This window comes from Scyliorhinus torazame, chromosome 21, assembly GCF_047496885.1.
Source record: "Scyliorhinus torazame isolate Kashiwa2021f chromosome 21, sScyTor2.1, whole genome shotgun sequence".
NCBI classification, from domain to species: Eukaryota; Metazoa; Chordata; class Chondrichthyes; order Carcharhiniformes; family Scyliorhinidae; genus Scyliorhinus; species Scyliorhinus torazame.
Window position 1 is genome coordinate 120,310,376 of NC_092727.1, and position 26,033 is coordinate 120,336,408.

Below are 26,033 nucleotides of genomic sequence, written 5' to 3' on the forward strand. Positions count from 1 at the left end.
CTGCTGCCTTAGCCCTTACTCATGCCAAGTGCTGTACCCCTACCACTCCTACGCTCTTTCACCTGCTTTGCTTCACTTTAACAATTCTCACCCTTGCTTTCAAGTCTCTCTATGACCAGGCCCCTCTATACTCTCCTGCAGCGCCACAATCCTCTGTGATATCGCCACCACGGTATTAAGGGACACCTCGTCCTCCAAGTGGCATGGTGGCGATGGTGGTGGTGGGGGGAGCTACTGGTGAAGCTGTTGAGAGCGGGGTGGGCAGGGTCTGGGTCTATGAGGCCTGTGAGAGAGTATGGGGTGTTGGTCACTCTGTGGTAGCAAGCCACCGCTGATAGCTCAGTGCACGTGAACAGGAATGCCCTGCACATATGCAAAAATCCGTGATGGAGGATGTGGGTCAAACAGCAATCCAGATGCTGACATTTCAATTGCTGCCTCCCTCGCTCTGCCTATCCCTCTCTCCACCCAGCCTACAAATTCTAGCCATGACAATCCACATGCCGCAAGCAGTGTTATCAGAATCAACCCAGCGGCTGTTGGCTCCAGAAGAAAGATATTCATCGTCCGTCAACATTCTAAAATCATTCTGATTGCAAAGTACCATCGAGCTCAGCCTGAATCCACCCATCAATTTACAACACCCAAATAAAAACTGTGAACATTTCTCCCTTTTTAAAAAGTCACCATGAAACCTGTCGGTGTGTTTTTTACACAGTCACATCACAGAAAGTGTTATTATTTCCATCATAATCCATCAGATTTCCGCCCCTCTTCAGCTCTGAAGGTGAGTTAAACGGACTTGAAACTTTACCCTGCTTCTCTCTCCACACATGCTGCCTGACCTGCTGAGTTTATCCAGCGTTGTCTGTTTTTTAATCTCAGATTACTCTTTGAAGTGCACTTACTGTTGTAATGTCGGAAATGCGGCAGCCTATTTTCACTCTGCAAGTGCCCAAAGTAGCAATGAGTTAATGATCAGATAATTTGTGTATTTAAGTGATGTTGATTGAAATTCCATCAATTTGTCTATGGGTGGCACTTTTTTTATTATCACAGACCATAAGCCACTGCTCGGCCTCTTTAAGGAGGACAAGGGGATTCCCCCCATTGCCTCGGCCTGGATTCAGCGATGGGCTCAATTGCTGGCGGTGTATGAATGCACTTCAGCATCACCCAGGGGTCCTGATAGCCCATGCCAACACTCTCAGCCGTCTTCTGCTTCCTGTCTCCACCAGTGGCAGACAAAGTTGTGGCGACTTTAAACTTCATGGAAACTCTGCCAGTAACAACTGCACAGATTAGCACGTGGACATAGAGAGATCCTACATTGGCGAAGCTTCGTACATTTTCCTGCATGGCAGATTACAGGAGAATCACCCGGCAGCCCTACAGCCCTATGTTTTGAAAGGGGTTGAGTATCAATGATGGAATCCTCCAGTGGGCAGCTCGTGTGGTCACCCTGCAGCCAGGCCAGGATTGATCCTGCAGGACCTGCATAGTGGTCACCCAGGGGCTTCACAGATGAATATGTTGACAAGGTGTCATGTACGGTGGCCAGGGATCAACGGTGACATCAAGCGGGTGGGGTAAAGATGCCCGGCATGTCAAGAAGACCAGGATCCCCCTCCTTTGGCTTCTCTTCACCCCTGGGAATGGCCAGTGTGCTCCTGGGTAAGGTTGCGTGTGGACTTCGCTGGACCTTGTCCATGAGACACATCCGGACCGCCTCATAACACCCGTCGTCAACTGGCTTGGCCAAATGTGTGGTGCAAACATTCAGGCTGGGCATGCAGAAGCAAACCACAGGCTCCCTGGACACATGACTGTGTGGTTCCTCTTTCATTTTAGAACCATGTCCCATGTCACAACGGATATAGCACTGGCGAAGCTGCTGATGGGCCAATGCCTCCAAACTCGTTTAAGTCTGACTTTCCCAAGTTTGGGCAGAAAAGTCGAGCTGCAGCAAGACATGAAAGAAAATATCACTGCCAAGGCATGGCAGGGGGAGGTCTTCAACTGGGGATATTATTTATGTCCGGAACTTCAGAGATGGTTCTCTTGGGCTCCCAGGAATTGTGTTGGAGAATACAGGGCCCGTATCTTATAATGTCGAGCCCCAAGGGAAGACCTTGCGTAAACATATTGACCATTGTGCGAGACAAGAGCCTGCCTCAGAGCATGCCCGACCAGGAATGTCGGTACTTCCACCGTGTCATGGACCACTCCATAGCCAAGGCGTGCTACAGAGATGGACACCGAAGTGTCATCACTTACAGACAACGTTGTGTCCGCGACTGGGCACAGTAGCCATCCAGAGTTTGTCTTCCGTTGCCTCAGGAGGGCAGACAGCATTATCAGAGACCCCTCCCACCCAGGCATTGCCTTCTTCCAGACCCTTCCATCAGGCAGAAGGTACAGAAGTCTGAAGACTCGCACATCCAAACATAGGAACAGCTTCTGCCCCACAGCTACAAGACTCCTCAACGACCCCCCCCCCTCAGACTGATCTGTCCCCTGTAAGAACACTATTCATGACGCCCTATGCTGCTCTTGCTCATGTATTTGCTTTGTCTGGCCCCTTGTTCCGCGCTGTAACCAATCACTGTTTGTCGATGTACCATCTGTCAATGTTCTCTGTTGGTTATTCTTTTGTCTATTATGTACGTACTGTGTACGTTCCCTCGGCCGCAGAAAAATACTTTCCACTGTACTTCGGTACATGTGACAATAAATCAAATCAAAAAGTCTCGGAAAATCCGGCCTACAAACCGCTATACGCCACCCGACTCAGACCTGCTGCTGGCTGAAGCAGAACCACATGCAAAGTGGTGCAGAAGGCCTGCTCAGTTTGTGGCAGAGGGGGAACTTTCAGCCAGGGGAGAAGGGTGTAATAACCCCCAAGAGGCCCACAGGGATTCCCTGATTGATCTCCAGTGGGACGTGTGGAAAATGAGCTTCCCCGTTAGTGGGTGGAGCCCCCCCCCCCCCCCCTCCCCCAGCTGGGGCTAATAAGAACATAGCATATAATAATAATAATCTTTATTGTCACAAGTAGGCTTACATTAACGCTGCAATGAAGTTACTGTGAAAAGCCCCTCGTCGCCACATTCCGGCGCCTGTTCGGGTACACTGGGAGAATTCGGAATGTCCAAATTACCTAACAGCACGTCTTTCGGGACTCGTAGGAGGAAACCGGAGCACCCGGAGGAAACCCAGACAGACACAGAGAGAACGTGCAAACTCCACACAGACAGCGACGCAAGCCGGGAATCAAACCTGGGACCCTGGCGCTGTGAAGCAACGGTGCTAACCACTGTGCTACCATGCTGCCCTGCATTAAGGCCGGTCCCTGTTGTTGGTTGTCCCAACAGGCCTGTGCTGTGTAAATATATTCGCAGCCATGGGCAGACTTTCTGGGATTGTAAATAAATCGATGTTCATCTTACCGTTCGACTTTCTTGATCTTAATAGTTATGCGTTCAAGTTACTCTGTCTAAATGTTCAATGAGAAAAAGGCCATGAGGTTCATTCAGCCTTTTTAAAGGCAAGGTTTACGTTTATATAATACCTTATGATCTGCACACACAGCATGTAATCACATTATCTCTCCACAGTCTGTGCAAGGCAAATTACACCCGATCAATCCATTCAAACTCGTGAGGGAGGCAGTCAGCTTTAACAGTGCGTTGTGAAGCACACCCTCAGAAAATTGTCACCTGTTGAGACTGTTTTGTTATGCTCTTGGCGTAGCATAAGCTGCTTCCTTGGTGTGCATTCTGACAAAGGAAGGTTCACACTTGGAGATAGCTTCAACAAGTTTATTAAACTATTAACAATTCTCCTACTTGGATTCAACTCTACTGTTAATCCTGCTATAGCTACTCAGACTGACTAACCAGTCTGCTACAATCCACGTTGTGGGTGTGATGTTCAATCAACCCTGTGTCTGTACTCACTGAGTGTCTCCACTGGAAAGAGACTGAGCATGTGTGATGTGTCCTTTTATATGGGTTGGTGTAATGCCCTCCTGTGGTAGTGTCACCTCTATGTGTATCGTGACTGCCCATTGGTCGTGTCCTATCTCACTGACCTATTGGTTGAATGTCTGTGTGTCATGTCTCTGGTGCTCCCTCTAGTGTCTAGCTAGGCGTAGTGTATGTACATTAACCCTTTGTGTACTTACAGTGATGTATTTCACCACAGAGACAGCATGCATTATTCTGGTCTTCCACACCAGTTGTTCTGTGGCCTCACTGAGTAAAATAATCAATTTGATATCAAACCATGGGCAAAGTCCTGCTTCATCTGTTTACACCCACGAGAAAGTGTGTTTGAGACTGCATGCATCTCTCTTCTAACACTTGCAACTGACAGACTTTCAGATAGTCATCTGGGCTGCACAGAACCTTGGCTTTAAAGTCCATCACCTCATCCCAAAGTCTGGCATCTTTTTTTCAAAATCAGCAAACTTTGTTTTTTTCTCAAAATGATATCTCCAGGAATAATTTTTTTTTCTTCAAATTATAAATTTAGAGTACCCAATTCATTTTTCCAATTAAGGGGAAATTTGGCGTGTTCAATCCACCTACCCTGCACATCTTTGGGTTGTGGGGGTGAAACACACGCAGACACGGGGAGAATGTGCAAACTCCACACGGACAGTGACCCAGAGCCGGGATCGAACCTGGGATCGCGGCGCCGTGAGGCTGCAGTGCTAACCCACTGCGCCACCGTGCTGCCCTCTGCAGGAATAAAAATGACACCTTTTTTTTTTTTTGCTTTGCGACTCTGGGCGAGATCTGACGGCCAGGCCCGACTTGGGATTCGGTTTAACTTCCGTTAAATCATGCCCAGTCTATCCTTTCACATTTTTGGCTTTTAACCTGAGCAGCGCAATGAGAAATAACTGGGGGGAACATGGGCCACATTAACAGAAAGGTTAACAAAATAACATTCCCTTTCATGACCAGGTAGGAATGGGATAGTTTGCTTTAACAACTGATTCTGAATATCTTGTCATGTTTTTGATATTGAAAGTATTTAATTTCATAACTTTTGCCATTAGCCAGATGGCAGTACTCCGTCGGAAGGTGAAAAAGATGTCCTGTAGTCTGATCGGTTTAAGGACATATTAGTAAGCCAGATAGAAAGACTTGTATTTACAGAGTGCCTTCGACGACTGTAGAACATCACAAAGCAGTTTACAGCCAATTAAGTTTTGAGAAATGTGGTCACGGTTCAGAGAATCATAGAATTTACAGTGCAGAAGGAGGCCATTCGGCCCATCGAGTCTGCACCGGCCCTTACAAAGAGCACTGAAGCCCACCTATCTACCCTATCTCCGTAACCCACTAACCCCTACTTAACATTTTTTAGACACTAAGGGCAATTTAGCATGAACAGTCCACCTAACCCACACATCTTTGGACTGTGGGAGGAAACCGGAGCACCCGGAGGAGACCCACGCAGGCGCGGGGAGAATGTGCAGACTCCGCACAACCAGTGACCCAAGCCTGGAATCGAACCTGAGATCCTGGAGCTGTGAAGCAACTGTGCTGACCACTATGCTACCGTGCTACCCCATTGTAATGTAGGGAAGCACGGCAGCCAATCCGTGCACAGCTAGGTTCCACAAACGCAACGGTGATAGTCGATGGTCATATCCCAGAGGTATCCTCAAGATGCACTGGGAACCCCTCACAAGCCCCCATGCACTTACCATGTGGGTGTTGCCTAGGAAATTTGGACTTGCGATGGGCAATTCCCCTGCATTTGGAACCCTCCAAAACTCTGATTTAGAGGCAGAGACTTTGAATGGTTTCAACGCACTTTCAAGAATAACTAACCGGGGAAGATTGAAAGCCAGCTCTAACTCCTGGGTAACTATACTACTGACTACCACCCCCCCCATTCCGACTCCCCTCTGGGCCCTCTCAGCTACCTCCCTGACCTGACTAATCCCATACCACCTGACTGAAAGATTTAAACAGATTGAAGGAAAATGATGTTAGCCTGGACTCAAAGGGGATACGCCCAGGGCAGTACGGTAGCCCAGTGGTTAGCATTGCTGCCTTCTTGGCGCTGCGGTCCCAGGTTCAAACCCGGCCCTGGGTCACTGTCCATGTGGAGTTTGCACATTCTCCCCTTGTTTGCGTGGGTATCACCCCCATAACCCAAAGATGTGCAGGGTAGGTGGATTGGCCATGCTAAATTGCCGCTTAATTGGAAAAAAAGAATTGGGTACTCTAAACGTATTTTAAATTTTTTTTAAAAAGGGGATATGCCCAAACATGGCTGACTCACATGGTCCCATTCAGACGTAAACTCATTAGGGAATGTATAAGTGAATTCCTCCATGATCCGTTGTATTTTGGGACATTCCTACACCACCAACCATTATCCTATTAACAGAGTCTGGTGACCTAATGTTCTGTCAATGGAAGGCTAAGTTCATTTGAATGGCATAGCCCTGGTCTTTTGTGTATACAGGGGTGGGCAATCAAGCAGCCCTATTACAGTCTGTTCCAGTCTGGACATTCCCGAACAGGACCTTTGTTTGAAGGGCTGGGCAGAGCTAAGAAGGAAAGAGAGAGAGAGAGCACTGGCCTGGTTCCATTCCTATCAATCTAACCATGACCAACCAATCACCTGCAGTGGCTTTCCTTCCTACTCCTGCACAGTCACCTCTGGTAACCCCCAAGGATGTATCCTTGGCACCCTCCTATTTCTCATCTATATACAGTCCCTTAGTGACATCATTGAAAACACAGTGTCAATTAACACATGTAGGCTGAGGACCTACCTCATGACCACCTCTTTGGATTCCTCCACTCCCATTAAATTATCAAACTGCTTGTCCAACACCTAGTCCTGGATGAACAGAAATTTTCTCCAACCAAATGTTGGGACGGTGGGAGCTGTTGCCTTGATTTCTTATCAAACTCCATTCCCTAGCCATCGATTCCATCCTTCTCCTTGGCAACTATTTGAGGCTGACCCTGTCTGTTTGCAATCTCGGGTGTAGATTTGACTCTGAAATGAGCTTCCTTCCACATTCCCGCGCTATCATAAAGGTCACCTCTCTCCATCTCTGTACTTTCACCTGACCCTGGCCCTCCCTCAGACATATCTGCTGCTGAAACCCTCATCCATATCTTCATTACCTTTTGGCTTGACCAATCCAACCATTCCTAGTTGATCTCGAACAATCGTCCTTCCATGAATTTGATGTTCTCCAGAACTCTGCTGTCCCTGCCGTTAGTTGCACCAAGTTCTACACATTCATCACCACTCTGCTCATTGTGCTACATTGGTTCCTGGCTAAGTTATGTATTTCTGCGTATGGTGCTGTATCTAGAAGGGTTATAATGTGAGGATATAATAGCCAAGTGTGGGCCTTAGCCAGATGTAACCATGAGATGGGCATGGTGTTCGTGCACCAATTCTTCACCTTTCGCTTGCTGTCACTGAGAGATTCTCCGAATCTCTCATTGGCTGGATTCTCCGATTCTGCAGCTATGTCCAGAGGATGTGTCTGGTCTTACGACCAAAAGGTCTGCCCCCCCCCCCCCTCCCTGAGCCGATACTCCACCCGGTAGGAGGCTAGCAGCTGCGCCATGTAAAGTCCTGGCTTTGCATGCCGATAAGGACACAGAATAGCCAGGTCCGCGGCCGCGCATGCGCATTGCGGCGGCCACGCTGTACAACATGTACAGCCCTGTAACCCCACTCGCCGGACCACCACCCACCAGTCCCCTCAGCCCCCGCCGAAGCCCCCCAGCCAACGGAACGGCCCCTGCCCCCGACTGTGGCGGCGCCGGACACAGTCCGCAGCCGTCACGCCAGGTTCGCAAAAGTTGTCCCATGCCGTAAGGAAGCCAGGACGTCGGGGGCGGAGCATCGGGAGATGGCCTCAGGTGACGTTTTGAGGCCGACCCAATGGCGTGCGGCGTACTCCTCGAGTACCCCATTTTTGAGGGGGCGGAGCAACCAAAAAATGGCACCACCCCCGATTTTGGCGTAAGCCGGCCGATTGCCGAACGCAATTTCGGCGTCAGCAATCGGAGAATCCTGCCCCATACGGCAGTAAAGGAATCTCAGAAAATAACCTCTTGAGTCTGAAAGACTCTCCCCCCACCGAGTTGACTGTTCTTCTCTCCTATCTGGAAAATCAAATACGCTCTCAATGGTTAGAGATCTCTCAAGCAGACACCGGTCCTTATTTCACAGCATTCCAATGTGCACACCTCCATTTTAAAATAATACGACATTCAATCAAATATTTTCGGAATCATTTTTAAGAAGTATCAAAGTTCTTCAAAAATGACCGTGATTAATAATTTATTTGTAATTTTCTCTATGATAATGATGAGTTTGAGGACCTAGTCACTGCATGATCTTCGACTAATAGATTCAATCTGTTCTTCACATATTTTTTTACCCTATACCTTGCTCATAAGTCCAACTGCAGGATGTTGAAAATCTTTCTTGTACTGAAAGTAGATACACTCCACGTTGGTTATCACAGCCTCACAGACCTCCCCTTTTGGTAGCTTCACTGTGAATCCTTTCTTCCTCTCCATGGGTTCCTACTCTTGTGTATGATGGACACAAGCTTCATTTGGAAATTTCTACCATTCCAGATCATGACCGCTATGATTTCTGACAGCTTTCTGTCCACTTCCTGACTTCAAGTTACTCATGGCTTCCAAAACCTCTTCAAATGATACAATGATGTAGCATTGAAGGAGGCCATTTTTTCACGTATTCATTCTCGTGATGTGAGTGTTGCTGGCAAGGGAGACATTTGTTGCCCATCCGCAATTGGCCTTGAGAAGGTGATGGTGAGCTGCCTTCTTGAACCCCATGTAGCCCGTGTGGTGTTGGCACACCCACATCCGTTAGGGAGGGAGCTCCAATTATTTGACCCTGTGACAGTCAACGAACGTGTGATGTAGTTCCAAGTCAGGATGGTGAGTGACTTTGAAGAGAACTTGCAGATGGTGGTGTTCCCATGCGCCTACTGCCCTTGTTCGTCTTGCTGGCAGGTGCCACTCGCTGGTTTAAGAGGTGTTTCTCTAAATGCCTTGGTGAGTTGCAAACGTACATCTTGTTGATGGTGCACACAGGAGACCTGGTTTGCCAGTGAAGTGAATATTTAGGGTGACGACATTCATGTGAGCAGCTTTGTCCTGGATTCTATTCAAACATCATGGTTTTAAAAACCTCTGCCAAATCTCCTCTTAGAACCATGGAATCCCTACAGTGCAGAAGGAGGCCATTTGGCCCATCGAGTCTGCACTGGCCCTCTGAAAGAGCAGTGCACCGAGGCCCACTCCCCTGCCCTATCCACGTAAACCCATTTAACCTGCACATCCTTGGACCTAAGGGGCAATTTTACCATGGTCAATCCACTTAACCTCTTGACTTTCTCTGTATGCTTCTCAAATGCTCTGTGCCTTTTATTTTTAAATCTCCTTTTCTACAGTGACTTTTATGGAATATTTGTGCTTTCATGCAGTTTAAGGTCTGTTCAAGCGTTCTTTGATATGTTTGGCCCCTCGTAACTGTGACAGATTGAAGAAGTGGATCCATGCAGTAGTACTGGGCAGCACGGTAGCATTGAGGACAGCACAATTGCTTCACAGCTCCAGGGTCCCAGGTTCGATTCCCGCTTGGGTCACTGTCTGTGCGGAGTCTGCACATCCTCCCCGTGTGTGCGTGGGTTTCCTCCGGGTGCTCCGGTTTCCTCCCACAGTCCAAAGATGTGCGGGTTAGGTGGATTGGCTGTGATAAATTGCCCTTAGTGTCCAAAATTGCCCTTAGTGTTGGGTGGGGTTGCTGGGTTGTGGGGATAGGGTGGAGGTGTTCACCTTGGGTAGGGTGCTCTTTCCAAGAGTCGGTGCAGACTCGATGGGCCGAATAGCCTCCTTCTGCACTGTAAATTCTCTGATGATACTGTGGTGTAAATTTGAAATGATTCACACTCGAGCAGTCCACATTGGCCAAAATAAAGGTGGATATTTTCAGCTTCAAAACGATCGTGTTTGAGTTGAACCTGCTCGTTGTTCCACACAGGGAGCCTCAGCCAGTGCGAGTGTCACCAGCAGCAAGCTGCTGAAGGCTTGCACTGAAAAGTCTGGTCCGATTCTCAAGCTGTGCTGAGCTTGTGGATCTCAGCAGTTATGTTGTTACTGTTCACCTGAGCCGCTGACCTTCACCGGGGCACAACCCCATCCAAGAGGAGGAATGGGTCTTGACTTCACAGTCTCAAGACTTTCCAAAATGCTTTCCAACCGATGAGGTGTAGGAGCTGTTGCAATGTATGGAAACGCAGCAGTTGTGCGCAAAGAATAATGAGAGAACTGACCAGGCCATCTGATTTTAGTGCGGTTAGTTGAGGAGTAATTGTTGTCCGTGACACCGGGGAGAGGTCCCCTGCACCTCTTTCAGCCGAGGCAGGGCATCATTTATGTTCATGTGAGCAGTGCCTCAGTTAGTTTAACATCGCATCTGAAAGATAACACCTCGGCCATGAGGTGTCAACCTTGATCTTGTGCTCAAGGGCGGAAAGGGCTTTGATGGGAAATGTTCTCCAGTTACACGGGGCTGCTTTTTTTTAGATTTTGTGACCACATCTTTGCCAGTTAATCATTTTAAACCAATGCTCTCCGAGTCCTACTAGGAATTGAGTCACATTTGATCGAGGTTCTGCTGAATAAACACACAGAGATCCGGTATAATCATACTATATTCAAGTGACATTTTACTCTTGTGAGCATTCCAGTGGCAACTGTAGCCCATTGCATCTTATTCAGCCTTCAGCTGGGTGCCTACATAATGAGCATCAACTGGTGATCGGATGACAAAGGGCATAAACTCAGGCTGACATCCATGCCATTACTTTCCAGCAGAGGTCACTGCTTAGTAATCGAGCAAGACGCCCATCCACAGTAATTTTATTTGTCACCTTCTTAGCTCAGGGATACCGGGGCCAATTGTAGCCCTCCTAATGCCAGTCCACTACTCCACCCCCCACAAGATCCACTACCCCACCCTTTAACTCCTTTCGGTAATCAGGTATTCCTTCCAGGCTCAACATTTTGTAATAACCCTCAGGAGACCCTCGAGGACATTCCAATTGATCTCCCTGTGGGACCCACGGAATACAAGCGCCCCATCATAGGAATCGGCTCATAAACGTCGGCCCGGACTGGGGCTGGTGTGATCGGTAGCCCCGATTGGGACCTTTGGACTGTGACCTGCGTGGCGGCCCTAGCTTTTATTGTTGAACTAAACTTTGTTTGAATTTACCTTCTTGGGCCTCCTGAGCTTTTATTTTGTTTTTATAAATTTAGAATACCCAGCTATTTTTTTTCCAATTGAGGGGCAATTTAGCGTGGCCAATCCACCTGCCCTGCACATCTTTTGTGTTGTGGGGGTGAAACCCTCGCAGACACGGGGAGAATGTGCAAACTCCACACGGACAGTGACCCAGAGCTGGGATTGAACCTGGGACCTCAGCGCCGTAGTCCCAGTGCTAACCACTGTGCCACCGTGCTACCCCCTCCTCAGCTTTTATAACATTGAAGTCAACGATTGTTTTTTAAATTTAGACTACCCAATTGTTTTTTTCCAATTAAGGGGCAATTTAGCTTGGCCAATCCACCTACCCTGCACATCTTTTGGGTTGTGGGGGTGAGACCCACGCAGACACGAGGAGAGTGTGCAAACTCCACACGGACAGTGACCCAGAGCCGGGATCGAACTTGGGACCTCAGTGCCGTAAGCAGTAGTGCTAACTACTGCGCAATCATGCTGCCTCCAATGCCGATAATTCCAAACCATTCCACTGCTCCCATGTTTTGTTTGGACAGCAGATGCTGGTGATGGTTTTGCTATTGCTATTTATACCTCCTCTAGATCCTTTAGACGGCAGATGTTGGTAATCATCCAGCTATTGTCATTCACGGTAGCGGCATGGTAGCACAGTGGTTAGCACTATTGTTTCACAGCTCCAGGGTCCCAGGTTCGATTCCCGACTTGGGTCACTGTCTGTGCGGAGTCTGCACGTTCTCCCTGTGTCGGCGTGGGTTTCCTCCGGGTGCTCCGGTTTCCTCCTACTGTCCAAAGATGTGCAGGTTAGGTGAATTGGCCATGCTAAATTGCCCTTAGTGTCCAATAAATGTTAGGTGGGGTTACCGAAATAGGGTGGAGGTGTGGGCTTAAGTAGAGTGCTCTTTCCAAGGGCTGGTGCAGATTCGCTGGGCCAAATGGACTCCTTCTGCACTTATGATTCTATGAACACCTCCTCTAGACCCTTCAGACAGCCGATGCTGGTAATAGTATTGCTGTTGCCATTTACACATTTTTTAGATCCCACTTTCCCTGCTTCCCTGTTCTTGTTTAAAATCTGTTACGTCTCGAACTTCTTCAAGTTCTGAAGAAGGGCCAGTGATGTGAAATGTTAACTCTCTTTCTCTCTCCACAGACGCTGGCTGGCCTGCTGAGTATTTGCGGCATTTTCTGTTCATAGTTTCCTTATGGTTCGCAGTTACTTAAACATTCAAACTGGTTACGTTAAAGGACAGCATGTGGAGGGAAACCTTCTTTTTTTCAAAATATTCCTGCAATACATATATTTAATTTTAACGTATACCCTTAAAATGTTCATAAAAAGTAATATGTATCCAGATAATATATAATAATCACTTATTGTCACAAGGAGGCTTCAATGAAATTACTGTGAAAAGCCCCGAGTCGCCACATTCCAGCGCCTGTTCGGGGAGGCCGCTACGGGAATTGAACCCGCGCTGCTGGCCTTGTTCTGCATTACAAGCCAGCTGTTTAGCCCACTCTGCTAAACCAGCCTCATACCCAGGTGTTAAAATATTTTCTGCCTGCAGTACTTGTGTCCAGTTATGTCTCACTTTCCATTAGTTGACACTCCTTGCGTTGAGTGGTGCTGGACCAATAAAATCTAAGAACATTGAGATGCAGGGGTGGATTTTCAACCCTCTATCTGTGCGTGAAACTGTCATGGTTGTTCAGCCTCCTATAGAAGACAAAATTTCTTTCAAACTATTGGATTGAAAGTTGAGCTGTTTTCCGAACAGTGACTTTTTCGTAGATGTGAATTGACACCTGGTCACGCAGCAACAAAATCGACCCCGGGTCCCTTCCCTGAAGTGTGCTACCCGGTAAACTCAATGGCAATTCAGCAAAGTGTTCAATTTTGCAATGAGAATCTTTGTACACATTTTAGCAATGGATTGTTTTTGGGTTGATGTTGCGCCATGATAAATGCTACAGGTAAATACCGTCCCCATGGCAACAGCAGGTCAAACTTGTCTTTATGGTGTGAAGATAACACTGCTGCATATATGTGACAAAAATGGGTGTGTGGGAGTGTTTATAATGAAAATAGTTTCATCTCAGGTTTCAGGTACACTTGAGCTTTGCTTTACAGTTTATCATATTATCTGAGCTGCTCGCAGTATTATTTTCTTATAAATGCTTCAACCCACTCATTATTATAACTGCGGGTGACATCCCTCCCTACAACCGTGTTGGCTGTGGCTCAGGTGGCAGCAGTGTGGCCCCTCAGTCAAAGGTCGTGGGTTTGGGCCCCACTCGAGTACAAAAATCTGAATGGATGCTCCCAAGCAGCATTGTACTCTCAAGGTGGAATACACAGAGTGCCACAGCGCAGAACAAGGCCGTTCGACCCAGCACGCCTCTTCTCGCTCTTTGAAAGAGTTAGCCGATTAATCCCAATTCTCTGCTCTTCTCCCATTGCCGAGCATTCCAAATCAGGAATGTGCCCAAATCCATTTTGAGAGTAAAAGCCAAATGCTGCAGAAAGCTGTAACGTTACCATCCCAGTTGATGTTATAACAGGACGGGAAGATCCCAGAAAGGAATCCTGGCTCAAAAGATTGTAACTTCCATTTAAAAAAAATAAAGTGTGGAGTAACAGAGCCACAGGACCACTAATTAGTTTCAACACAGGGAATAAAAACATTCATTAAGCATGAAAAGTTGGATTATTATCCAAAATTCCTTTATTCCCTTACCTTAACAAATACAGAGGGGCTGGTAGAGCACAGAGCTAAATAGCTGGCTTTTAAAGTAGACCAAGGCAGGCCAGCAGCGCGAGTTCAATTCCCGTACCAGCCTCCCCAAACAGGTGCCGGAATGTGGCGACTAGGGGCTTTTCACAGTAACTTCATTTGAAGCCTACTTGTGACAATAAGTGATTTTCATTTCATTTCATACAAAATGCCAATTTTAAGTTTAACACGGATTGAAAAGTACATCTTAAACTAAAATGATCCTATCAACACAAAGTCCCTTTAATCACACAGATTGACTATGGTCAAATACACGCACTCCGCTCAAAATCCAAGTTAGTGTCTGGGGTTGTCTCCTCAGAATTCCACCAGACGATTGTCACATGAGAGTCTCCAAACTCCACTTTCAAAGCTTTGAAATCTTCTCTCATAATAATGCTTTCCCCTAGGGCGGCACGGTAGCGCAGTGGTTAACATTGCTGCCTACGATGCTGAGGACTCGGGTTCAACCCCGGGTCACTGTCCGTGTGGAGTTTGCACATTCTCCCCGTGTCTGCATGGGTTTCACCCCCACTACCCAAAGATGTGCAGGCTAGGTGGATTGGCCACACTAAATTGCCCCTTAATTGGAGAAAATAAATAATTGGGTACTCTAAATTTAAAAAAAAAAAAATAATGCTTTCCCTTACGGGAAGGGGCATTCTGCAAAATGCAGAATGGATTTTGCATTCCGAAATCCAGTCTGGGTATTCCAAATTACATTTTTAAACAAAGCTTCCATTCCACTTTTAACAGCGAACCCCGTCCAGGGTTTTACACCAACCCCTTTTAGGATTTCCTCATCTTGACTGCTGCAGAAGCTGTTCAAAATTGCTTTGGCTCTCAATTCCCAGACTGTACACACATCACATCAAACGTTTCATCTACCTCTGAAGTCTGCTGTCCCACTTTAAATACCCAGCAGATCTGGCAGCATCTGAGGAGAGAGAAATAGAGTTAATACTTAGAGTGAAATAATAATAATCCTTAATGGTGTCACAAGTAGGCTTACATTAACACTGCAATGAAGTTTCTCTGAAAAGCCCCTAGTCGCTAAACTCCAGCACTTGTTTGGGTACACGGAGAGAGAATTCAGAATGTCCAATTCACCTAACAAGCACGTCTTTCGGGACTTGTGGGAGGAAACCGGAGCACCCGGAGGAAACCCACGCAGACACAGGGAGAACGTGCAGAGTCCGCACAGACAGTGACCCAAGCCGGGAATCGTACCCGGGTGCCTGACGATGTGAAGCGGCAGTGCTAACCACTGTGCTACCGTGCATATGACTCTTCGTCAGTCTGAAAGTTATTATTGAATCTTCTTCCTCCAGCCTTTCAGGCACTGCATTCCAGATCACAAAAGATCTAAAATAATCATCTTTCCTCACGCCTATACCTTACATCTGTGTCCAGTGGGTTTTAAATGCAGCACTGAGTAAATGTGACAGAATTTATGTTTTTAATGTGATGTTTGCCGTCTCAGTTGCCTCCACCCTTTATATTGTCAGAGACATTGCAGTGAAACAGGGTGGGGGGGGGTTGTATTAGATTGGGTGTCTATTAAATGTCCTTTCTGAAACTAGTTCCATTGAAACCGTTCTTCCCATCGCTCCTTCCACTTTCATCTATTCAAGTTCTTCTACACTACAATTACCATGTGAAACTTCTTGCTGCCAGTAGGTTGATATTTTAATACAACTAATTGTACTTCAGATTGAACAATTATTGAATTTGATGAAGTGAAGAGGGAGCAGATGATACTGCTTAAGTGATTTGGGAAGGATGCGAAGACTTTAGACAGGGTGCAAGGCTAATTTACAGGAATGTTTCCAGGTGAGGGACTTCAGTTGTGGGGATAGGTTGGAGAAACTGGGGCTGTTCTTAGACTTAGACTTAGAACATACAGTGCAGAAAAGGAGGCCATTTGGCCCATCAAGTCTACACCGACCCACTTAAGACCTCAATCCCACCCCATCCTTGTAACCCGTCCTAACCTTTTTGATCACAAAGGGCAATTTATCAAGGTCAATCCACCTAACCTGCACAGCTTTGGACTGTGGGAGGAAGCCGGAGCACCCGGAGGAAATCCACGCAGACACAGGGAGAAAGTGCAGGCTCCGCGCAGACAGTGACCCAGCGGGGAATTGAACCTGGGACCCTGGCACTATGAAGCCACAGTGCTATCCACTTGTGCTACCGTGCTACCATCCTCTTCAGAGAAAGAGATGGAAGATTTAGAAGAGATTGGACAGAGGAGTTCCAAAGCATGAGCGTTCTAGACAGAGAAGGTCTTGTTGGCAGAAGGTTCAAGAATGAGAAGAAAGAGATTTAACGTGATTGGCAAAAGAACCAAAGGTGACACGATGAAAACCTTTTTTGATGCCATGTGATCAGTTATGATCTAGAATATGCTGCTTGAAAGGGTGGTGGAGGCAGATTTAATCAGCTTTCAAAAAGGAATTGGATAAGTACCTGTAAAGAAAATTCTACAGGCCTATGGGGAAAAAGCAGGGGAGTGGAACTAAGTGAATTACTCTTGCAGAGAAGCGCATTGACTAGATGGGCCTCTTTTCACACTGTTACCGAGAGATTGTTCTTCTTACACCATGCCACTAGGTTCTGTATCTCCTTCCTGTGCTCTAATTCATCGTTGCTTGAGATCTGACCCACTGCGGTCGTGTTATCAGCAAACTTGTAAATCATGCTACATTTGTTGAGAATCTTGGTAAGGCCGCACTTGGAATATTGCACATATTTCTGGTCGCCACACTACCAGAAGGATGTGGATGCTTTGGAGAGGGTGCAGAGGAGGTTTACCAGGATGTTACCTGGTCTGGAGGGTGTTAGCTATGCGGAGAGGCTGAATAAACTTGGACTGTTTTAATTAGAATGACGGAGGTTGAGGGGTGACCTGATAGAGGCCTACAGGATTATGAGGGCTACGGATAGAGTGGATGGGCAGGCACTCTTTCCCAGGCTGGAGGGGCCAGTCACCAGGGGCATAGGTTTAATGTCCCTGGGGCAAAGTTTAGAGGAGATGTGCAAGGCAGATTTTTTACAAGGAGGTTGGTGAGTTGTCAAGGGAGGTTGTGGAAGCAGATACATTAACGGCATTCAAAAGGCATCTTGACAAATACATGGATAGGATGTATAGAGGGATACGGCACAAGGAAGTGCTGAGGAATTTGGCCAAGGTTGATATTATGACCAGTACAGGCTTGGAAGGCCGAAGGGCCTGTTCCTGTGCTGTATTGTCCTTTGTTCTTAGTTCTCTTTGTTCAAATATGACTCTTCTCCATTCTGAAGAGCACCCTGGGACTGTTTTTTGATGATATTTCAGCTACTATAAACAGGGTGGCCTTGTGGCATTGTGGGTAGAGGCCCTGCACCTGGGCCAGAAGCTCCAGGTGCGAGTCCCACCCCAGGACTTGATGGCCAAGGGCGGTGCGTTCATAATGCGGACAAACAGGTCGAGTATCGAGCTGCAAATCCTTCCAAACACGCCAATGGCTGGCGGTAAGAGTGGGAGAAATCCCTGGTCAGTCATGTGATGCTTGGAGGATCTACCATCACTGCAGTTCCAGGCTACAACACGCATGTAAACATGTATGTTGCCGCAGCAACCCAGGCGTTCTGAGTGAACTGTAACAGACCATAGTACTAAGAGCTGAATGATCTTGCTGAGTGCAGGTTAGAAGCCTTTGAGATAAGCAAATGGTATCAATCAGATTGGGCAGGAAAGCATCAAAGGGTTATCTGGTGCTGTGGGATCGCAGTTTATTGAGCAGTTGTTTACATTCTGTATGTTTTGTTCTCGTGTGTTAAAGGAGGCAGCACTGAATTCTAGTTTCCTGTCAATAAACTACAGGTTTTCCAATAAAGTGACAATGTCGCAATCATTAATGTTTGCGTGGACAGCAAAATGTACTGCACAGACAAATATTGCACAGTCCGATTCAGTGCCCTTGATAGGGAGTTTGATGAGAAACTTAAAGCTGAAGTTATTAAAACCTCCATTGGAGGGGCGGGGTTTAGTTTTGAGTGCTCAAATGAGGCTTCTTCTTGGTCTTTGATGTTTTCAGTGTCTTTTGAGTTCTCCCTGGTGTCCCGAAAAATATTTACCCCTCAACCGATGGTTCTTATGACATTACTGTTTGTCGGAGCTTTCTGTTCGTAAATTGACTGCTGCACTTCCTGCATTACAGCAGTGGCTAAACTTCAAATGTACTTCATTGGTTCTAAAGCATTTTGTGACATCCGAAGATCAAGAAAGACACTAAATAAATGAAAACCCTTTCTTTCGTTACATTATTTTCTGATTCTATGGTTCAATAAACACTCCTTGTTGTCGATAATTCTTCACTTGAACAGATTTCAACACTTTTATCAGTCATGGGCATTTTCCCTATGCATTCACGGGGTATGGGCATTACTGGCGAGGCTGGTATTCATCGCATATCCCTAATTGCCCTTGAGAGGCCTATAAACTCTTGGATTCCTTGGTGGAATAACTGCCAGCCACTAGTACCCAAGCAACATTGTTCCCAATTAGATTTGTGTGTTCAAATCCCGCACCAGAGTCTGGGGTAGAAAATCTAGGCTGAGGGAGTGCTGCACTGTTAGAGGTGCCGTCCTTTGCATGAGACATTAAAGCGAGGCCCTAACTACCCTCCCAGCTGGATGGAAAAGACTCTATGGCGCTACCGTCAAGAAGAACAGGCTCGCCCCCATGACCTTGTCAAGGTTTATCCCTCAACCAATCTCCTAAAAAAAAAAAGTTTGTCTGTTCATTATCACGCTGCCTCTAGTGGGATCCTGCTGTGTGAAGAATGGCAACCATAATATGCTTCCCCATGTTGGTGGATTGGCCATGCTAAATTGCCCCTTACTGTTGAAAGATGTGCGGGTGAATTTACGGGGTTGCGGGGAAGGGTGGGGGCCTGGGTAGGGTGCTCCTTCAGAGGGTTGGTACAGACCCGCTTGGCTGAATGGCCTCCGTCGGCACTGTAGGGATTGTATGCCTTCATTAATGCTTCAAGAGCAATTAATTGGACATTGCGCACTTTAGGACATCACGAATGGTGTCACATAAATTTAAGTCTGTTTTTCTAATCTCATTGGGTTAACAAATGAGGGATTTATCTCTCTCACACACACACACTCAAACTCACTTGAACTGACCTTTCACACTGAACAATGCTTTATCGGAATTTTCAAAAACTTCCACAGTTCCTTTCTGCTACAGTATTTCAGTGATGGTGCTGTGGGTTTGTCATTGTACGCGGTTTAAAAGCTTTTGTTCGCAAATGGCTCTGTGGTTTGGTCCACACCCTTGGCAGTCATCGTTCTGTTCAGTGACAGGGGCCAGGCTATTGAACAATGAGCACAGGCAGCCTGTGCCCAGAATTAACTGCAGGCACTTCATCCGTTTTAATTTTCAATCGAAAAAATAATGTGGCTTTATACGTTAACTTGGTTGTTTGTACCTTTTATGGCACGATTTAAAACCCTTAAAAACAACTATTAAATACATGACATGGTAGAGTTTGTTTCTCCTTCCATACATTCCCACCACCAGTTTATTCCCCCTGGCTCCTGTTTTATTTTTGCAAGATATCATAGAATTTACAGTGCAGAAGGAGGCCATTCGGCCCATCAAGTCTGCACCGGCTCTTGGAAAGAGCACCCTACCCAAGGTTATCACCTCCACCCTATCCCCATAACCCAGTAACCCCACCCAACACTAAGGGCAATTTTGGACACTAACGGCAATTTAGCATGGCCAATCCACCTAACCTGCACATCTTTGGACTGTGGGAGGAAACCGGAGCACCCGGAGGAAACCCACGCACACACGGGGAGGATGTGCAGACTCCGCACAGACAGTCACCCAAGCCGGGAATTGAACCTGGGACCCTGGAGCTGTGAAGCAATTGTGCTATCCACAATGCTACTGTGCTGCCCCTGATACTAGGATACATTTCAATTCTTCTTTGAATACTGCTGTGAGATCTTTGAAAGTTGCCATAGTCCCAGAGGACCACTGGCTGCTCTCCCCCTTGGGGAAGACATATAAACTGCTGCTGATTAACCCGAGGGTCACCGCACCTCAGGCGAGGGGCAAGGTTGAGAAGGTGGGGTCTTCATGGTAACCTCAGCCGATCTGGGAATTGAACCTGCGTTGTTGCCGTTGTTCCGTATCACAAACCAGCCGTCCAGCCGACCAAGCTAACTGACCCCCCGTGGGATCTTTAACATGCGGCTGAACAAGTAGATGGTCCCTAATTTGAAATGCTGCAATCAAAAGATGGCATCTTCAGCAATGTAGCTGTGTCCTGGTATTGTACAGGAATATAAGTCTGGATCGTGTACTCAACTGCTGGCTTTGGACTCCCAACTCGGGACCTTGTGAGCAAAAGCTAAATGACTAGTGAGGCAAGCTGTTGCGTTGAGGGCGTTGTTCGTGTTAGGCAAAACAACATATCTTAAAATAGGTTTAGTGATCCAGCTAGAGTTCGATGACCAAGTCTGGGGACCACACAAAGCCCGTGGACCACACAAAGCCCATGGAGGCTTTGGAAAGCGTAAAGAGGGGAGTGGTTCCGGGGTGAGCAGGTCACAGTTATGTGGATAGATGGAGAAGTTGGGATTATTCTCCTTGAAGTAGAGAAGGCAGAGAGGAGATTCGTCCGAGGCTTTTAAAGAGCAAATGAAGAGATACTTTCAATGGCTGAAGGGTCAATAACACTCAAAAAACAGGGGCAATATGTGGAAAAACCTATTACACATTGTGTGGTTAAGATTTGGAATGTACTGCTTGACAGGGTGGTTGACACGGAATCAATAGGAGCTTACAAAAGGGAATTGGATGAATATTTGGGGAAACAAATTGGGGAAAGAGTGGAACTTACTGGATTTGAAAGGGATGATGCAGACACGATGGGCTGAACTTCGTGCTCTACCTCATTTTATATAACACAGTTCCATGAGTGTTAATAACTTTTTAAAAATAAATTTAGAGTACCCAAATCATTTTTTCCAATTAAGGGGCAATTTTGCGTGGCCAATCCACCTACCCTGCACACCTTTGGGTCGTGGGGGCGAAACCCACGCAAACACGGGGAGAATGTGCAAACTCCACACGGACAGTGACCCACAGCTGGGATCGAACCTGTGACCTCGGCTCCGTGAGGCAGCAGTGCTAACCACTGCACCACTCTGCTTCCCCATTGGTGTTAGAAACTTGAGGCTGGTTGTAGTGCATAAGTTTAGTTACTGATTGCTAAAAGCTATAGAAATAATCACAGCCAAGCAAGGAAGACTTGCATTTATATAGCATGTTACAAAACCCTGGGACATCCCAAAGTGCTTTACGGCCAATAAAGTACTTTGGAGCATTGAAGTAACCGTTGTAATGCAGAAAATATGACAGCCAATTCACACACAGTAAGATCCCACAAACAGCAATGTGATAATCAGCAGGTCATCTGTTCTTTTCAGTCATGTTGACTGAGAGGTAAATATTGGCTAAGAGACACAATCAGATAAAAATGGTTGTTGAGCCAAGGAAGGCATCAGGATCGCTGAATAAAAATAATAATGATGGGAATCGTAATTTCACCAACCCTAGAAATGCTCAGGCCATATATGGAATACCTCACCATGCACCCAACCATGAAGGAAAGCACTTACATTTATAACCATTTTAATGTAGAAACTCATCTCAGGACAGAAAAGACTTGCATTAATATTGTAATGATATAAAAGCAAAATACTGCGGATGCTGGAATCTGAAACAATACCAGAAAATGCTGGGAAAACTCAGTAGGTCTAAGAGCATTTGTGGAGAAAGAAAGTTGTGTTGATGTTTTGAGTCCGTATGCCTCTTCTTCAGAGCGAAATCTTCTGGCTTCCCACTAATGCTCGCCACTTTGTATGCTTTTTCTGAGGAGTCACAAACGCTGCTGGACATTGTGCAGCCATCGATGAACATTGATAAACATGTCCACTTCTAACCGTGTGATGGAGGGAAGGTTATTGATGATGCAGCTGAGAATGATTGGGCCGGGGACACTATTCTTATTTTTATATATTCAAAATTCTTTATTTGACATAGCCTATTTTTCTATTTAAAAGTATTTCAGTTACAATAAAGTGTGTAGTTTACAGTTTTTATTCAAAATGTAAAAATTCCTTTGACCAGAATATTCATCATTGATCGTTTTTACATTTTACTATTCATTAGTTATACATCATAAGTAGTTTAATAGAGTCTTAACCGTCATTACAAGTATTTATTATTCACTTCAAATTATTTTACTGCTGTTCTTTTATTATTGACTAATAATCAGCCAAGTGTACCAACGGTTACCAATACTGGTGATAGTTACCTCCCCCTTCCAAGATTTGTACATGTTTTTGTTTAACAAAAAGTTTTTAAAAAATCAAAACTAGCAATAAAAAGACAAAAGTATCAGAAAGGGCTATAACGTTCACCCTATACGTACGACGTGTTAGCTTTTATTGGTAAAGGGATTGAGTTTTGGAGCCATGAGGCCATGTTGCAGCTGTACAAAACTCTGGTGCGGCCGCATTTGGAGTATTGCGTGCAATTCTGGTCGCTGCATTATAGGAAGGATGTGGAAGCATTGGAAAGGGTGTAGAGGAGCTTTACCAGGATGTTGTCTGGTATGGAGGAAAGATCTTATGAGGAAACGCTGAGGGACTTGAGGCAGTTTTCATTAGAGAGAAGAAGGTTAAGAGGTGACTTAATTGAGGCATACAAGATGATCAGAGGATTAGATTGCGGTGGACAGTGAGAGCCTTTTTCCTCGGATGGTGATGGCTAGCACAAGGGGACATAGTTTTAAACTGAGGGGAGATAGATATAGGACAGATGTCAGAGGTAGGTTCTTTACTCAGAGAGTAGTAGGGGCATGGAATGCCCTGCCTGCAACAGTAGTGGACTCGCCAACATTATGGGCATTTAAATGGTCATTGGATAAACATATGGATGATAATGGAATAGTGTAGATGGGCTTTAGATTGGTTTCACAGGTCGGCGCAACATCGAGGGCCGAAGGGCCTGTACTGCGCTGTAATGTTCTATTGTCTACTGTCTATAATTTTCTTATGGATACATTATTTTGCTATTGTTGTTGAATCATCAAGGAATGTCGAAGCAATTCCTATTCTTTTCAATCCTCACTATACAGACATTCTAATATCCCCCAGCCACCCAATCCAACCCTACATTGATCAGTAAGTATGATAGACTTAAATATCGATCAAGTGTAAAATAGTTTTGATAAATTACTGTACAGTTACACCAAGTTCTCTTTCAGCTTCCTTCATGTAAGGCTGAATCATGAAGGTGCCTTGCGGTCACTCCAAGGCATCACTCATTGCAAATTACCTTGAATCTCTCATTTTCATGAATTACATGAATTCTCGATTTTTAGTGAAACAAAGTGGGTGCCAATCTCTGAATAGTCACTTAATTCTGAAATTTCAATACAGCTGTTGACTCCAAGAACTCTAATGCCCAAAATTCAGGTCTGGAATGACATCAGACAATTACTTGGAGATGCCAAACTTTGTGTATGTTGCCTTTGTGGAATTACAGAAAAACTATGAATAAATGAACTATTTTATTTGCCCTTCACGGGTGATAGAGTCACTGTCGGAGATCTATCCCTAGCTAGTTGCAGATACAGTGTGATGATATAAATACTGATTAAATAGGTCATCATGACCATGATGTCACCTGGGTGTTCCTCCTCAAGTACAAAAATGTTACGTTTTCACAAAGACTTTGCTCCTTTAAAAGAATATCTTACTGAAAAGGGTCAACAACCAGAACCTTCCATTAATCTGATCCACCATTGTTCACTCATTCCAACTGCGAGGACACTATTCTGAGGCACTCTGTCAATGATGACCTGGGACTGAGATGATTGACCTCCAACAATCACAAACATCTTCCTTTCTCCAACCAGTGGAGAGTTTTCCTCTGATACCCAATTGACACCAGTTTTGCTCGGGTTCCTTGATGCCAAGCTCAATCAATTTCCTGCCTTGATCAATGGCAGTCACTCTCACCTCACCTTTTGAGTTCTGCTCTTTTGCCCATGTTTGGACCAAGGCCAGTGGCGTCAGGCAGCACGGTGGCGCAGTGGGTTAGCACAGCTGCCTCACGGCGCCGTGGTCCCAGGTTCAATCCTGGCTCTGGGTCACTGCCTGTGTGGAGTTTGCACATTCTCCTAGTGTTTGCGTGGGTTTCGCCCCCACAACCCAAAGATGTGCAGGCTAGGTGGATTGGCCACGCTAAATTGTCCCTTAATTGGAAAAAAATAATTGGGTACACTAAAATTTTTTTAAACCTGAGTATCAGTGAGTGGGTTATTGATGAATAAGTGTTGTTTGAAAGCCTGTCAACAGCACCTTCCATTACTTTGCTGCTGATCAGGGGTAACTAATGTGGTGGCAATTGGTTGGGTTTAATTTGTCCTGCTTTTTGTGTAAGGGGCACTCCCGGGCTCCACATTGTCATGTAGATGCCAGTGTTGTACTGTATTTGAACAGCTTGGCTATGGGGCACAGCTAGTTCTGGAGTACAAGTCTTCAGAACTATTGCGGAGTACAAGGGAGGATGTCACAGGGGAACAAGGGACAATGTCGCAGGGGACTGGTCCGAGAGAAAACCAAACTGTAAATAGACACTTGTAAATACACGCTCTGGCCACACCGGGGATTGTAACAGATGTATTCCGACTAAAGTGGGGTGATGGCCAGAGTGGAGGGAAGAAAATTGCTTGTAAATATATGTGCTGAGCTCTGTTTGTCTTTCTTATTTGCCTTCTATTTTTTGCGTGTTTTGTTGGTAATATGTAACCTATGACCTGAAAACCAATAAAAACACTTTAAAAAAAGGAACCATTGCGGAGTGTTGTCAAGGTCCAAAGCCTATGCACTATCCAGTGCCTTCAGCCGTTTCTTAATATCTTGTGGAATGAATTGAATTGGCTGAAGACAGGCAACTGTGATGCTGGGGACCTCGGGAAGAGGGCAAGTTTGATCATCCATTCGGCACTTCTGGCTACGATTGTAACAATGACTACTCTTCAAATATTTAATTAGCTGCAAAGTACTTTGGCTCATCCAATAATTATGAAAGGTGCTACATATATGCAAGTCTTCAGAAGAACAATTCTACTCTAGAAAGGCAAGTTGACAAGCGGATCGTGAAATTTTTCCACATCTTATAGCAAGGTACAGAACCAGCCAGTGGGTAAGTTTTTTGACAGCGAAAATAAAAGCAAAAATACAGCGAATGCTGGAAATCTGAAATAAAAGCAGGAAATGCTGGATAAATTCAGCAGATCTAAAGCATCTGAAGAAGAGTCATATGGACTCAAAATGTGAACTCTGTTTCCCTCTCCACAGATGTGCCAGATCTGCTGAGATTTTACAGCATTTTCTGTTTTTATTTCAGTTTTTTGATTGCTGTCGGAAGGGGTCAACAGACACGGGCTGAGCTAAAATAACTTCAATCCATGCTGGAAAAGTCTTCGGCTTAACCTCACTTTCATTTTTTTCCATAAATTTAAAGAACCCAATTCTTTTTTTCCAATTAAGGGACAATTTAGCACGGCCAATCCACCAACCCTGCACATCTTTGGGTTCTGGGGGTGGGACCTACGCAGATACGGGGAGAATGTGCAAACTCCGCACGGACAGTGACCCGGGTCCTTGGCACTGTGAGTCCGTCAGTGCCAACCACTGTGCCTCAAATCTGCCAATTTAAAGAAAATATCGACTGAATAATCTGCTCAAAACCGACGGTTTCTTGTTTGGTTTTGTGCTCCAGGGGATTAGTGAGGTGCAAATATTGACACAGATAATTATCAGCCACAGCAT